The sequence below is a fragment of the Pan troglodytes genome, chromosome 17, assembly GCF_028858775.2.
Source record: "Pan troglodytes isolate AG18354 chromosome 17, NHGRI_mPanTro3-v2.0_pri, whole genome shotgun sequence".
Taxonomy (NCBI): Eukaryota; Metazoa; Chordata; class Mammalia; order Primates; family Hominidae; genus Pan; species Pan troglodytes.
The window spans coordinates 50,082,956-50,098,268 of record NC_072415.2 but is presented as its reverse complement, the minus strand read 5'-3'; positions in this window follow the sequence as shown (position 1 = coordinate 50,098,268).

Here is a 15,313-nt window from a genome sequence, read left to right as displayed (position 1 = left end):
ATGGAAATGGCTATTTCTAGAGTTTTCAAAAAGTGTTTGTTCTTTTAAGCAAATATTCTGCCTTACAAACATTTTTTCAAAATGCCCATGTTCAAGATAAAGTATGGTTTAGCCCATGCTTAACTTAGCTGCAGTCTAAACTACTGAACATTTTTTTTAATAGGAAGAAAAGGAGAGGAAGAAAAAAATGAGAAAAAAAAATGAAAGGAAAGAGAGAGAAAGAAAAAGAGGGAACAAAAAAAAGGTGGGGGGATGGGGAGGGAGGAAGGAAGGAAAGAGGCATACAAAGGACGTAGGCGGTCTGGGTTCTTTAAGGAACACTATGCATGTTATATGCACATATAGATCGAAAGATACATTTTCAAGCCACAAAAATCTACTCCCCAACAAGGATAAGATAATGGAAAACAAATTACAACCTTAAATAGTCATTGTGCTATCTTATAGAGTCCTAATATATACAATGTTCAATATGTAGTTTAGATAATGATTCTCATTTGAGAGATGAAGAAATGGAGAGATACAATTTTGGGGTTTAAATTCTCAGAATTTGTTAACATAAGATCTCCACTTAACATATTTTCTGTGATAACTATAAGTTACAATAACAGAATTTAAATAATGTTAAGGGCCTCAAAGTTTCAGGTTGCCTATTTTTTTTTCAATTTATGTTTATTATGTGTATTTAAGGTGTATAAGAAGATGTTTTGATATAAATAGACATAGTAGAATAATTACCATAGGTAAGCACTTAATATATCCATCAACTTTTGTAGTTATGTCTTTTGTGTGTGTCCTGTAAGCGCATCTAAAATGTGTTCTTTTAGCAAGTTACCAATATGCAATACAATGTTATTTACTACAGTCCCTCCGCAGTACATGAGATCTCTAGATTTAGTCATCCTACATAACTGCAAGTTTACACATTTTGACCTACATCTTTCCATTTCCTCCCAATCTTTGCCTCTTGTATCTACTGTTCTACTCTCTGTTTCTTTGTATTCAACTTTCTTAGATTACATATATAAGTGAGGTCATAAAGTATTTTTCTTTCTGTATCTTGCTTATTTTAATTAGCTACTGTTTTCCAGGCTCATCCATATTGCTGCAAATTACAGCAACTCCATTTTTAAGGCAGAATGACATTTCCTTGTATACATATACCACAATTTCTTTATCTATTAATCCATCAATAGACATGTACATTGTTTCCATATCTTGGCTATTGTGAAGAATGCTGCAACGAAGATAGGAGTGAAGATATCTCCATGAGGTGCTGATTTCATTTGCTTTGGATATATACCCAGAAGAAGGACTGCTGGATCTCATGACAGTTATGTTTGTAATTTTTTCAGGACCCTCCATGCTATTTTATATAATGATTGTAGCAATTTATATTCCCATCAACAATATACAAAGATCTCCTTTTCTCCACACCCCAGCCAACACTTATTTTCTGGTATTTTGATAATGTCCATCTTAGGTGTGAGGTGGTACCTGTTTGTGGTTTTGGTTTGCATTTCCTGTATGATTAGTAATGTTGAGCACCTTTTCATATACCTGTTTGCCACTTATGTATCTTCTTCTATGGAGAAATCTATATTCATGTTCTTTGCCCATTTTTAAATCTTTTTTGTTTTTAGTTTTGCTATTCAGTCATGTAAGTTCTCTACATACTTTGAACATTAGCCCTTTTCAGGTATGTGGCTTACAATTGTTTTCTTTCAGTCTATTGGCTCCCTTCATATCTTGATGATTGTTTTCTTTGTTATGTAGAAGCTTTTTGGTTTGATGTAGTACCACTTGTTAATTTTTGTTTTTATTGCCCAAACTTAGTGTAATATTCAAACACTCTTTTCCAAGGCCAGTTATAAGGAGTTTTTCTCCATGTTTTATTCTAAGAATTTTACGGTTTCATACCTTACATCTAAGTCTCTAATCCATTTGAGGTTAATTTTGTATGTACTGTAAGACATGGGTTCAGATTCTTTCGTATCTTTTTTTTTTTTGCATGTTGATATCCAGTTTTTTTTTTTAACACCATTTATTGAAGAGACTACCCTTTGTCTTTTGTATCTTCTTGATTGTCTTGTCAAAAAACAATTGATCATATATGTTTGAGTTTATTTCTTTAGGTCTCTATTCTGTTCCATTGGGGTGTGTGTGTGTGTGTGTGTGTGTGTGTGTGTGTGTGTGTCTGTATGTTGTTTTTGTTTTTGTTTTTGTTTTTTGCTCTGTCGCCCAGGCTGGAGTGCAGTGGAGGGATCTCCGCTCACTGCAACCTCCACCTCCTGGGTTCAAGCGATTCTTCTGCCTCAGCCTCTCGAGTAGCTGGGATAACAGGCGCACGCAGCCATGCACAGATAATTTTTTGTATTTTGTGTGTTTTTAGTAGAGACGGAGTTTCACCATGTTAGCCAAGATGGTCTCAATCTCCTGACCTCGTGATCTGCCCACCTCAGCCTCCAAAGCGCTGGGATTAGAGGCGTGAGCCACCTCGTCTAGCCAGTCTGTGTGTGTTTTTATACCAATGCCGTCCTGTTTAATTACTACAGCTTTATAATGTAATTTAAAACAAGGAAGTGTGATGCCTCCAACTTTGTTTTTCTTTCTCAAAATTATGTTGGCTATTCAAGAAATTTTGTGGTTTCATGTCCATTTTAGAATTTTTTTTTCTATTTTTGTGAAAACCATTGAAACGTGTATTGATATTGTATTGAATCTGTTTGATTCTTTGGGTAGTAAGGGTATTTTAACAATATTAATTATTCCAATCCACAAACACGGGATAGCTTTCCATTAATTATGTCTTCAATTTCTTTCATGAACCTTTTACAGCTTTCAAATCACAAATCTGTCACTTCCTTGGTTACATTTATTTCTAAGTATTTTATTCTTTTTGATGCTATCATAAATGGGATTGCTTTTTAGATTATTTTCCAGATACATCAGTATTGGTGTAAAGGAATACAACTAATATTTGTATGTTGACTTTAGACCCTGTTCTTTTTGTGAATTGACTTACTAGTTCTGAAAATCTTTTTGCAGCATCTTTAAGATTTTCTTCATACAGAATGATGTTATCTGCAAACAGATATAAGATTACTTCCTGCTTTCTGATTTGTATGTCTTTTATTTCTCTTTCTTGTCTGATTATTCTTGCTGATTTTTCCAGTATATGTTAAATAGAAGTGGCAAGAGTTGGCTTTCTTGCTCTGTACCATGTCTTAGGGAAAAAGGTTTCAGTTTGTCCCATTGATTATTATGGTAGCTATGTGCTTTTCATGAATAAGTTCTTTTTTTAGAACATTTTCTTTTAAATCTGTTTTATTGAAAGATTTCATCATCAAAGGATGTTGAACTTTATCAAGTGTTTTTTCTGTCCGGTATTGAGATGATCATATTTTTATCTTTCATTCTATTAATGTGGTATGTTACATTGTTTGATTTGTGTATGTTAAAACAATCTTGCATTCCAGGGACAAATCTCACCTGATCAGGGTGTAAAATCTTTCAAATGTGTTGTTGAATCTGTTTTGCTGGTACTTTATTGAGGATTTTTGCATCTATGTTCATTAGAGATATTGGCCTATGGTTTTCTTATGATATCTTGGTCTGGTTTTGATATTAGAGTTATGCTGGTATCATAAAATTAGTTTGGAAGTATTCTCTCTAATTTTATTTTATTTTTAAAGCTTGGAGAAGGATTGGTATTAATACAATGAATATGTGGTAGAATTTGACAATAAAGTTACCTGGCTTTTCTTGTTGGAAGGTTTTGAGTGCTACTTTCATTTCTTTATTGACAATTTGTCTATTCAGGCTTTCTAATTCTTGAGTCAATCTTGGTAGGTTGTATCTTTCTAGAAATTTATTCATTTTCTATAAGTTATCCATTTTATTTGCATAATTATCATAATAGTCCCTTATGATACTTTCTATTTCTGAAGTATCCATTGTAATGTCTTCTCTTTTCTTTCTGATTTTATTTGAATATATTCTCTTATTTTACTAGTTAGAGTAGCTAAGAGTTTGTTGATTTTATTTTTTCAAAAAGCCAACTCTTAGTTATGTTGACTTTTCCCATAGTTATTTTATTTTCTATTTAATTTATTCCTTCTCTAATCTTTATTATTTCCTTCCTTCTGGTAACCGAATTTAGCTTGATCTTCTTTGTCTAGTTCCTTGATGTGTAATATTAGACAGGTTATTTAAAATATTTCTTCTTTTTAAATGTAGGTTTTCATCCCTACAAACTTCCATCTTAATAGTGCTTTTGCTGCATCCTATAAATTTTGGCATATTTTAGGTTTTTTTTTCACTCATCATGAGATTTTTTTAAAATTTCCTTTTGATTTACTCTTTGACTCAGTGATTGTTTAAATGTTATTTGGTTTCTACATATTGAATTTTAAGATGTGTTTTGTTACCTAAGGTGATCTATCCTTGAGAATGTTATTTGTACAAAAGAGAAGAATGTGTATTCTGGTGCCAATGGATGTAAAGTTCCATATATGTCTGTCGACTCTATTTGCTCTATAGTGTTGTACAAGTCAGCTGTCTCTTTCCTGACTGTCTGGATTTTCTATCTGTTATTGAATGTGGAATATTAATATTTTCTACTATTATTGTATTACTGTCAATTTCTCCTTTCAATTCTGTCAATATTTGCTTTATATCTTAGGTGTTCTGATGTTGGAGATATATATATATATAATATATATACACTAAATATATACAGTTACTATCTTCATGTTGAATTGACCCTTTTATGATTATATAATTACCTTCTTTGTCTCTAGAGACAGTTTTTAACTTAAAGTATGCTTTGTCTGATGTAAGTATAGCCACTCCGGCTTTCTTTAGATTATCATGGAAATAGTCACCAAAGGTTTCTTCTTATTTGCAAAATACCTTCAAAATAAAAATAACTCATTTTGGAATTTCTCTTGAATTACCAGTAATTAAATATTCATTGACTATAATTAATTGTGCTTTGTAGCTCAATTAACTGTGTGAAAACATCCCCAAAATGACTATTCTTGCATATGTTTCCTAGCAATTCTAATTATTTTTCCACCACCCCTTTCTCTTTATTACCTTCAAAGAGTATAATAGGTAGAAGTGGTAGAGTAGGAACTACCACTAAAGTGTGCTATTTGATCTCTGTATGGCCTATGTTTATCTACATTATGCACCCATACCTGAGTTGCACTCCATTTGCCACTTCTTCGCTTGCTTAGGTATTCTACCAAGTTTGTCCTTTGTAAGGAAGGAAAAATATTATTCCTTCTACTCATCCTAGGTCATGGCTGAGGGCTCTATAACAACAGACAGGTTAACAAAAGAAAAGTATACCAATTTATGTACTATAAATTTTATATGACACTGAACCTTAATTAAAAAAAATAAAGACCTGAAGAAATGAGTAATGCAGAATATTTTTATACTCAGTTTGATGAAGAGTAACTAATCATGGAGAAAATATAATAGGACAAAAAGTAGAATTGAATGGTAATAAACTGAGGGAAATTTAGCAAGGTCTTGCTTAGATTTTTCTGTCTGTGTCTCTGAGTCTTCAGAGATAACAATGATCTTTTCTTCTGGATATAGGAAGGACACCTCTCGCATGAGGGTCTTATGACCTGCTTCAGGGGAAGAACAGAAAATTCTTCCTCGGTTTTTATGAACTGCTTCTTGGAAGAAGAGCAGGGGAAGATCAGAGAGACTTTCTTGCTTCTGCTGTTTTTTCCAATTTCTTTAGCTTAAAATATTCAGTATCTCAAAGTGCCATGTTTTGTAGTAGCATGTCCTGAAACTCATCACCTTCCTATTTCAAGTTCTACTTCCTCAAAACTCCTTACGGTAATTACAATCCATAAAATTCATAGATTCTACTTAGCATTTGATTATAGTTAATCATATCAAAACACTAAACAGTCATTCCTTGATATCCATTCAGGATTGGTTCCAGGATACCCCTCAGAAACCAAAATCTGTGAATGCTCAATTACCTTATATAAAATGGCATAGTATTTGCATATAACCTATACAGTCCCCCATATACTTTAAATCATCTCTAGATTACTTATTATCTCAAATACAATGTAAGTGCTATGTAAATAGTTGTTATACTATATTATTTAGGAAATAATGACAAGAAAAATGAGTTTGTACGTGTTCAATACGGAATGAGAATGAATTATATATTTTTCTTGGCAGTAACATTGTATGTTTCTTTTTAAGCAATTAAAAGACAATCTTTTATAACCAAAGATTCAGTTTGTTTAAATTTTCACCACTTAACAAATGAAAGTCTTTATTAGTTTTCCTGATACAAAGGGCAAAGAACTAGCTGCCCCCGTCAGCTATAGTGAGCTACATCATTAATGCCACACATCAGACCTTAGAGAGTCATATTTCCATTTAATCTTCCTGGCTTTCCTTTTCAATTCCTCCCCACATTTCTCATTTGAGCTGATATTTTATATTGCTTGAGCTCAACACAAAAAGTTAAATTGGGTATAGGAAATGTTCTCTTTTAAAAAATGAAAGTATTTTGCTTAGAAGGATGCTTTAAAAAACATTCAGATGGATTCAGTGAGAGTATATGCTTTGATATGTTGAAAGAAATCTGCTTCACAAGTAAGATTTTTTTTAAAAAAAATGCAAATGACCTCATACGCATTACATTGAGTATACCTTCGGATAGCTTTTAAAAGAATTTCATCATGGAAAGACAGATCTCTAAGGTACAGAGGAAAGGAATCACACAAATACAATTCTAATAATTCTTGTTTGAAAATGTGGAAATCGTGTTTCAGAAACACAGTAGCATTTATAAAAGTAAAAAGCATTTACTTTCATTGCTTCATACAGCCTATAGAAAAAAATGACAAAAGCCAACACATTTTCTCCCATTCCCCACTCAAGTAAAGATGGCAGACATGACACCAAAAAGTTTCTTATTGTTCATCTGCAGTTAATCTTCATATACTTTTCCAGCTGTAGATGACATCTATTATCTTTCTTTCTATATAAATTAAGTTTTGTAAATATTTCATAAAAATTAAATTATATAATGTGTGATCTTCTGCCACTGGCTTCTTTCACTAAGTATACTAAATTTGAGGTTTAGCCATGCTGAATTATATGTCAATAGTTTGTTCTTTATTACTGAATTATATCAGTTATATAAATAGAAAACATTGTTTATAATTCATCTTTTGATGGACATTGGGTTGGTTCTAATTTTAAGCTACTATGAATAATACTCCTATTAATAGCTTTGTGTTGTCATACGTTTAATTTTCCTTCAGTAGAATACAAAGTAGACTCCCAGGTGTGGATTTTCTGGGTCACGTATGTTTATGTCTATTTTGTTTTTAAGATTGCCAGTTTTCCAAAGTGTCTAGCCCATTTAACATTTCCATTTAACCTTTAATCATCAATGTATTAGGGTGGTAGTTTCCGCACATCCTCTTTAACTCTTGTCATTGTCCATCTTTTTGAGTACAGCCATTCTAGTTGGGTGTATAGTGGTATCTCATGTAGTTTTAATTTGTAATTCCCTAAATATTAATGATGTATGTATACATTATAGTGTTTAATCCTTATTCCTATAACTTCTTTGGTGAAATGATAATGAAAATGTTTGCTCTTTTTTTGGCTTAATGTTTATCTTTTTAAAAACCTTTTTGTATCTTGGATACATGTCCTTTATCTGGGAGTCTACCTTGGAGTCTACTAAAGGAAATATATAATTTTCAAATAATTTCTCCTTATTGGTACCTTATCAATTTTTTAGTAGTATGTTTTAATAAATTTGAATTTAACATTAATAATTTTTTATTTCTTTCTCTTTTAGTGTGGTCCCTTCTTTTGTTTTTAGTAAACATGTTTTCAAGGTATAATTTTTACTCATCTGTGGATTATTTTACTATTTACATTTAAGTTTTTTTTTTAGTGGATGCCCTAGAGATTACAATATGCATCTTAACCAATGACCATATACTTCCAAATAACATAAAATTTGTTCAATAAAATATGAAAATATTGTTTTACTATAGCACAGTTTTCTTTCTTACTTTGTGCTATTATTTTCATAAATATCTATGGGTTGTATAAAGTCAGTAATAATGTGTTATAATTATTGCTTTATACCATCTCATATATTTAAAATAAGCCTACAAAGAATTTATCAAACTACATTTATAATATATTTTATATTAACTCACATATTACCATTTCTTCCTATGGATTTGATTTACTGCCCTGTGTCATTTTATTTCATCCAGAATTTGCTTTACTATTTCTTCTTATGACATACCTATTAACAACACATTATGTCAATTGTCATTTATCTTGTAGTGTCTTTATTTTAAAGTCATATTTGAAGGATAATTTTTATTGGACATAGAATTCTTGGTTGATTTTGTAATTATTAATTTGTATATGTGATCCCACTACCATTTGGCCCCTGTTGTTTCAGATGTGAAGTCATGAGTTAGTCATATTGATGCACTTATTTGAGTTGTTTTTGCTTGTTTGTTTGTCTCATTGTCTTTAAGGTGATCTCTGTATTACTTTCTATAGCTTGACTACAACACACTGGTGGAGATCTGTGTGTATTTATCCTGTTTGAAATTACTTCAGTTCCTTGACTGTGTGTAGTAAAGTGTTTTAATCAAATTTGTGAGGTTTTAAGCCATTAAATTATTAAATTCTATCTCCTTTCCTTCTCACTATTTTCTAGGCCTCCCATTATGCATATGTTGGTAAGCTTGGTATTTTTCCACAGATTCCTGAGATCCTGTTCAATTTATTTTCTATGGCTTTTTTCTGTGTGTGTGTGTGTGTGTGTGTGTGTGTGTGTGTGTGCTTTGATTGTTTCTTCTGCTATTTCCAATCTGCTATTGAATCCATGATTTTTTATGGATTCAGTGAATTTTTTCATTTTTTGCATGTTTTAACATACAATTTGTTTTGATTCTTTTAAAAATAATTTATCTTTCCTTATTGAAATTATCTCCTTTTTTTATTTTTTTTATTATACTTTAAGTTTTAGGGTACATGTGCACATTGTGTAGGTTAGTTACATATGTATACATGTGCCATGCTGGTGCGCTGCACCTACTAACTCATTAGGTATATCTCCCAATGCTATCCCTCCCCACTCCCCCCACCCCACCACAGTCCCCAGAGTCATAGTTTCCTCCAGTTCACAAGTAGTTGTCATTGGTTTTTTGAATATGTTTATAACAGCTGTTTGGATGTCCTTGTTTCCTAAACACAATCTCTGGGAACACTCAGTGATAGTTTTTATTAGCTTCTTGCATCCTTTGAAGATATTTCACACTTTCCATATCTTTGCATGTTTTACATGTTTTTGTTAAAAATTGACATTTTTATAATATAATGTAGTAACTATGAATCTTGATTTTTTTCTAATAAAGGTTGTTGTTGCTGAGCTCTCTGGTTTTTTGTTTGTTTGTTTGTTTGTTTTTGTTTTGTTTTTTTTAGTAATCCACCATTATCTGTCCTAATTTTTGTATTTTTAGCAAAGATGGGGTTTCACCATATTGGCCAGGCTGGTATCAAACTCCTGACATGATCCGCCTGCTTTGGCCTCTCAAAGTGCTGGGATTACAGGTGTGAGCAACCACACCTGGCCTGATAGAACTATTCTTATTCTCTTCCTATCCCTGGAATGATAGACATGCTAACTCTGGAATAGTAGAAGTGACGGTTAGAGCATTCTCAAGCACGAATATCACAGACTTCTACTGTCTCACTCTAAGTTCAGCTGTTTTTGAAATATAGATGCATTACAGCTAGGTCTTTGGTTAATTTCCAATGTGCAAAAATTATTGTTTTTGTAAATGTTGTCCATTTTATAATTTTCAAAAGAGGATTTTCTAATTCCATTACTAAGCTAAAGTCGAATTTCCCTTACCTTTATTTTTTAACAGGTTTTTCTTCTTCATTAAAAAAAAAAACTTGGTATATTGAAGATGATTTTTATTTGCCATGTGGCTTCCTTTTTGTCCTTTTTCTCTTTTGATCTCCTCTAATTATATGTCTTTTCTTTTTTCGGCAATTTTCAAGTTTTCTCTTTATTTATGGTGTGTGTGTGTGTGTGCGTGTGTGTGTGTGTGTCTGTGTGTGTGAGAGAGAGAGAGAGAATCTGTTAAATTCTGAATGTGGTTCACTGAAGCTGAATTTCTTTAATATGTGATTTGATGTCTTCCATAAAACTCAGAAAAATTTCAGCCAGTATTTCCTCCAGTATTTTTGTGCCCTAATTTCCCTCCATCTTCACCTTCTGAGTAGTCACACAAATCTTAGGCCAGCTGATGTTTTGTTCACAGATATTATATGTTTGTAGCTTATTTTCCTCCTTTATTCCATTTTGTATAATTTCTACTGTTCTGTCTTTATGTTTACTTATTCCTTCATGTGCTATATATATTCAGCTGATATATCCACCAAAATTATCTTTATTTCTTTTCTCATATTTTTCATTCTAGTGTTTTTCACTCTGTTGAAATTACTCATTGGAAAAGTCACATTGTACATATTTTTGTTAGATTCTTTCTTATACTCACTATCACTTTAAAATGCCTCTTTGATAATTCCTACATTTGAGCTACCTGGGTTAGTTTCATTGTTTCTCCTCTTGATGATGGCTCACATATTTTTTTCTTTGATTGTTTCATTTTTTTATTAAATATAGACATTATGTGGAAAGAACTGGAAAGAACTGAGTAATTTTAAGCCTAGGAAAGGACATGCTCCTATTTTGTTGTTGTTGTTCAGACTCTCACCATGGGACAGAGATTACTAAGTCAATGTATATTTGTGTCTGGCCAGGTCTTTGTTTAATCTACCCCATAGTTGAACTGGCCTAGTTTCTGTTATTCCTTTAATTAGATTCAATTCAACAAAAGATCTCAAATATTTTAAGGGTAGAATCACAACTTTCCCTTTAGTAAGGCTTAGGATCTGAGTTTCTGCTGGTTCTATCTCTTTACTCTTAATCTACCTTCAGCTTTCAGTTGACCCTGTGTGTCCTTACCTGAGGGTGGTCTCTTTAAACTCTTCTGCCTCTTCTCAACCACTTGATTGTTCTCCGTGTAAATGAGAAAGCGCTGGCTGGGCGCGGTGGCTCGCGCCTGTAATCCCAGCACTTTGGGAGGCTGAGGCGGGCGGATCACGAGGTCAGGAGACGGAGACCATCCTGACCAACATGGTGAAACCCCGTCTCTACTAAAAATACAAAAAATTAGCCAGGCGTGGTGGCACTTGCCTGTAGTCCTAGCCACTTGGGAGGTTGAGGCAGGAGAATAGCTCGAATCCGGGAGGCGGAGGTTGCAGTGAGCCGAGATCGCACTACTGCACTCCCACCTGGGCAACAGAGAGAGAAACAATCTCAAAAAAAAAAAAAAGGGCCTGGAGTGATTGTCTGTTCTCGTGCCCTATTTCAAGCTTTAGTGAGCCCTGCAACACCGGGTTTTAGTTCATTGTGGTAGCGGTAATTTGCTCATCTCTCTTCTGCCCCCTTTTACTCCCACAGATAGCTGCTGTCTTGTACTTAATCTACGTATCTTCCAGTTTTCCTGAATATGAGTCAAAGCTCCCTCAAACTCTCCAAGTTATTTACCATCTACCTTATAAGCATTATCACACTATTCTCTCTTCTAACTTCAATAGTTTCTTTAGAATAATTTTTACTTGACAATCCATACGTTTATTTACTTGTTTATCGAAATTTATCTCACACTTCTTATGTGTCAAGTTCATATTAAGTATTTTAGATTCGTTAATACATAAGATATGATCCCTAAATCTAGAAAACCTGTAGTCAAATAAATACTTGTAGAAAGAATACTTAAGTCAACACTTGTAATTCTATCATCTAGTTTACAGCTCTTAGTTCATCCCATTAAAAATTCTCATTTTTTTATGTGCAATGACATTTTTATTGAAAGCGATTGTAAGATAATATATTTTAAATATAAGACAGTGTTTTATCTATACTCTTGTGATGTCACTGTGCTTTAATATAGTAGATAATTTTTGAATACATAATTACTCCTAAAAACTGTGACAGCGAAATTATCATCATTGTTTTGGAAGCTATATTTTTGAAAACTCAGTGATAAAACTACTTTTGTAAACTAAACATTGCAGCAGATATTTAAAGGTATAAGAAATGGTTTCTCATCTTTTCAGTTGTAATCTGTCAGATTTAAGAACTGTAGCAAAATAGAAATTTTATATTTTCTATTTTAAAACCCATATATTAAAACTAGAAATTTGAGGTATTAATGTTTAACCAGAGATACAGAACTAAATAGTACCAGAATAGTAATATAACAATTTCTTAAATTGTCAGTTGCTGGTGTTAATTTTATCAAGTTATTCAGGGGCAGATGTCAGATGAGGCTACACAACCTTTTAAGACGTAGGAATAACATATACTTCTATATTTTGTATAATATATATCATACCAATAAACAAGTACATTGGTACTTATTTATGACCTAATGACCTCCTAAAAGTTGCTCTCTTAAGATCTTTAGCCATCTTGACATTCTGACGTTTGCCCAATAACCTTGCCTTTTGTTATTGCTGTTGTTAACCACTTCGTTTTAAGTGGTCAGTATGTTACTGTGAGATTAAGAAAGAAAATGTCATCATAAATACACTGCTAAATGGCTGAATGCTCAAAATAATACTGTTTGTACCTGCTATTACATGTATGGTTTTATTCAGAGTACTATTTCTTAAAAAAAGAAAGTTCTTGAAGAACTGTAACTCATTTATTCTGAGGTCATTCACAGCATCTAGCTCAGAACTGAAAACTCAGTTGATGTTTAATAACTACTTTTGAAGGAACATAAGACTTTTTTGAAGTAACGGTAACTGCTACATATATCTTCAGCTTAAAAAACATTGTATCACAATAGAAAAAATGTTCATGCGTTGTAAAATTTATTACAATGGATTATTATCTCTACTTTATTAGTAATTTAAAATCTGTTATATTGGCGACTTAAAATTTGCCCTAAGCCTATAGTAGTTTTCCTTGTGCTACAATGCATTTCTCAATTTATTTTACTGATCAACACCTAATAACCCTTCAGACTATTCAAATACTACTGTTACATGATGCTTTTCCTGAGTTTTCCACATAGTCTAGATGCCCTCTTGTAATTCTAAAGTACATTATAAATATGCATATTATAGTAACTATGTAGTATGTGTGTTTTATTGTGAACATTTTTTATCTCTTCTACCATGTATACATCATCAACATCTTGAAATACAGCTGGTAAAATAAACTGATATATAATCGTTATTTCATAATTATTTGCTGGATTACCAGATAAATAAAAATGGAATAAACATTTGAATGTCTTCAACTCTTTTCATTGTGTTATTTTCAAAAATTTAATTTTATTAGTCTATTCTAATAATTGCTAAGTATTAGAAACTAATCCTACCCTGGCAGGGTGCGGTGGCTAACATCTGTAATCCCAGCACTTTGGGAGGCCGATGTGGGCGGATCACGAGGTCAGGAGATCGAGACCATCCTGGCTAACATGGTGAAACCCCTACTAAAAATAGGGTTCTTTTTAGTCTCTACTAAAAATACAAAAAATTAGCCGGGCATGGTGGTGGGTGCCTGTAGTCCCAGCTACTCAGGAGGCTGAGGCGGGAGAATGGTGTGAACCCAGGAGGCAGAGCTTGCAGTGAGCCCAGATCGTGCCACTGCACTCCAGCCTGGGCAACAGAGCAAGACTCAGTCTCAAAAAAAAAACAAAAAAAAAATTCAAGAAATTCTTAAATTTAAAAATTATATTTTCAACTTTTGTTGAAATGAGAGTGTTTATCCCTCCTATTACTGAATATATATATATATGTTTATATATGTGTGTGTATATAATCTGTTTATCTACATATCTAATACATCTTTCTTATCCGTATATATAAGGATCCTTATATACATTCAGGAGGGATATATTTATATGGCATCTTTCCTAGACTAGTTAGACAATATCTGTTTTTGTTTTGTTTTTAATATAGGGCACACACATATTTTTTTCAGAGTTAATTTCATCTTTCTCCTTTTCTTTTCTTTCAATCCACCTATTTTCTTCCCTCCTTTTCTCCCTTTCTTCCCTCTTTTCCTTCCTTTCTTCCCTTTCTTCTTTTTTCCTTTCTTGTCTTCCTTTCTTCTTTTCCTCCTTCCTTCCAAATTTCCTTTCTTCCAAGTTTTCTCCCCAAACACTTACTGAGAAAGCACTGATATCAGGATTTCACCCTCCATCCTGTAATTCTACTCAGACAAGACTCAATAATGAAAGAAAGATAAGACTTCTAGTGAGGTTCCCAGGGCTCCAATTTTAAAGTCACTTCTTCAAGGAAAATCATCTTTTTTTAAATAGACTAGGTTATGTCTTCTACTCTACGATTTCTAAGGGCTCAATAATTGTCCCTATTAGCACTTACCACAATTAAATAGCTATACCTTGGAAAATTGTGTTTTTATAAAATATCAACATCCTGCAACAGGATGTTTTTTCTTCATTGTTTAAACTCATGAGCTTGTTTTACCACTTACATATTCTTAGGATCCAACACAGGAATCATACATTATAACTCTCATGTTATGAATCTTGTAATGTTATTAAAGTACTATAAAATATACTTAATTTTCTAGGAATCCCATAACAATGTACCACAAGGTGCATGGCTTAAAACAACAGAAATGTCTTATCTAACTTTCCTAGAGGTTAGAATCCTGAAATCAAGGTATTTTCAGCCATGCTCCCTCCAAAGCCTCTGGGAGAGGATCCTTCCTTGCTTCTTCCAGCTTCTGGTAGGCCCAGGCATTTCTTGGTTTGTGGCAGCACAACTCCAATCTCTGCCTTAGTCTTCACAAGGCAATCTTTTCCCTTTGTGCCTTCATATCACTTTGCTTCTTTCATGTCTGAGTCTAAATTTCTCCTCTTCTCATAAAAATACCAGTCATATTAGATGAAGGCACAATTGTTCTCCAGTATTACCTCCTCTTAACTAATTTCATCTCCCACAGCCTTATTTCCAAATAAAGTCATATTTTGAGGTACTAAAAATTAAGAATCAACATATATTTTGGGACCCCAAGTCAACCCGTTACAGAAGTATTGCTACAATCAGTGCTCATTTCCTGTCATTTCATGCGTATGTACAGACTTCAAATTCAGCTCAGGTACTCATATTAGTTACTTAGTGAGACATTAAGAAACACAGATAACAAGTTTTC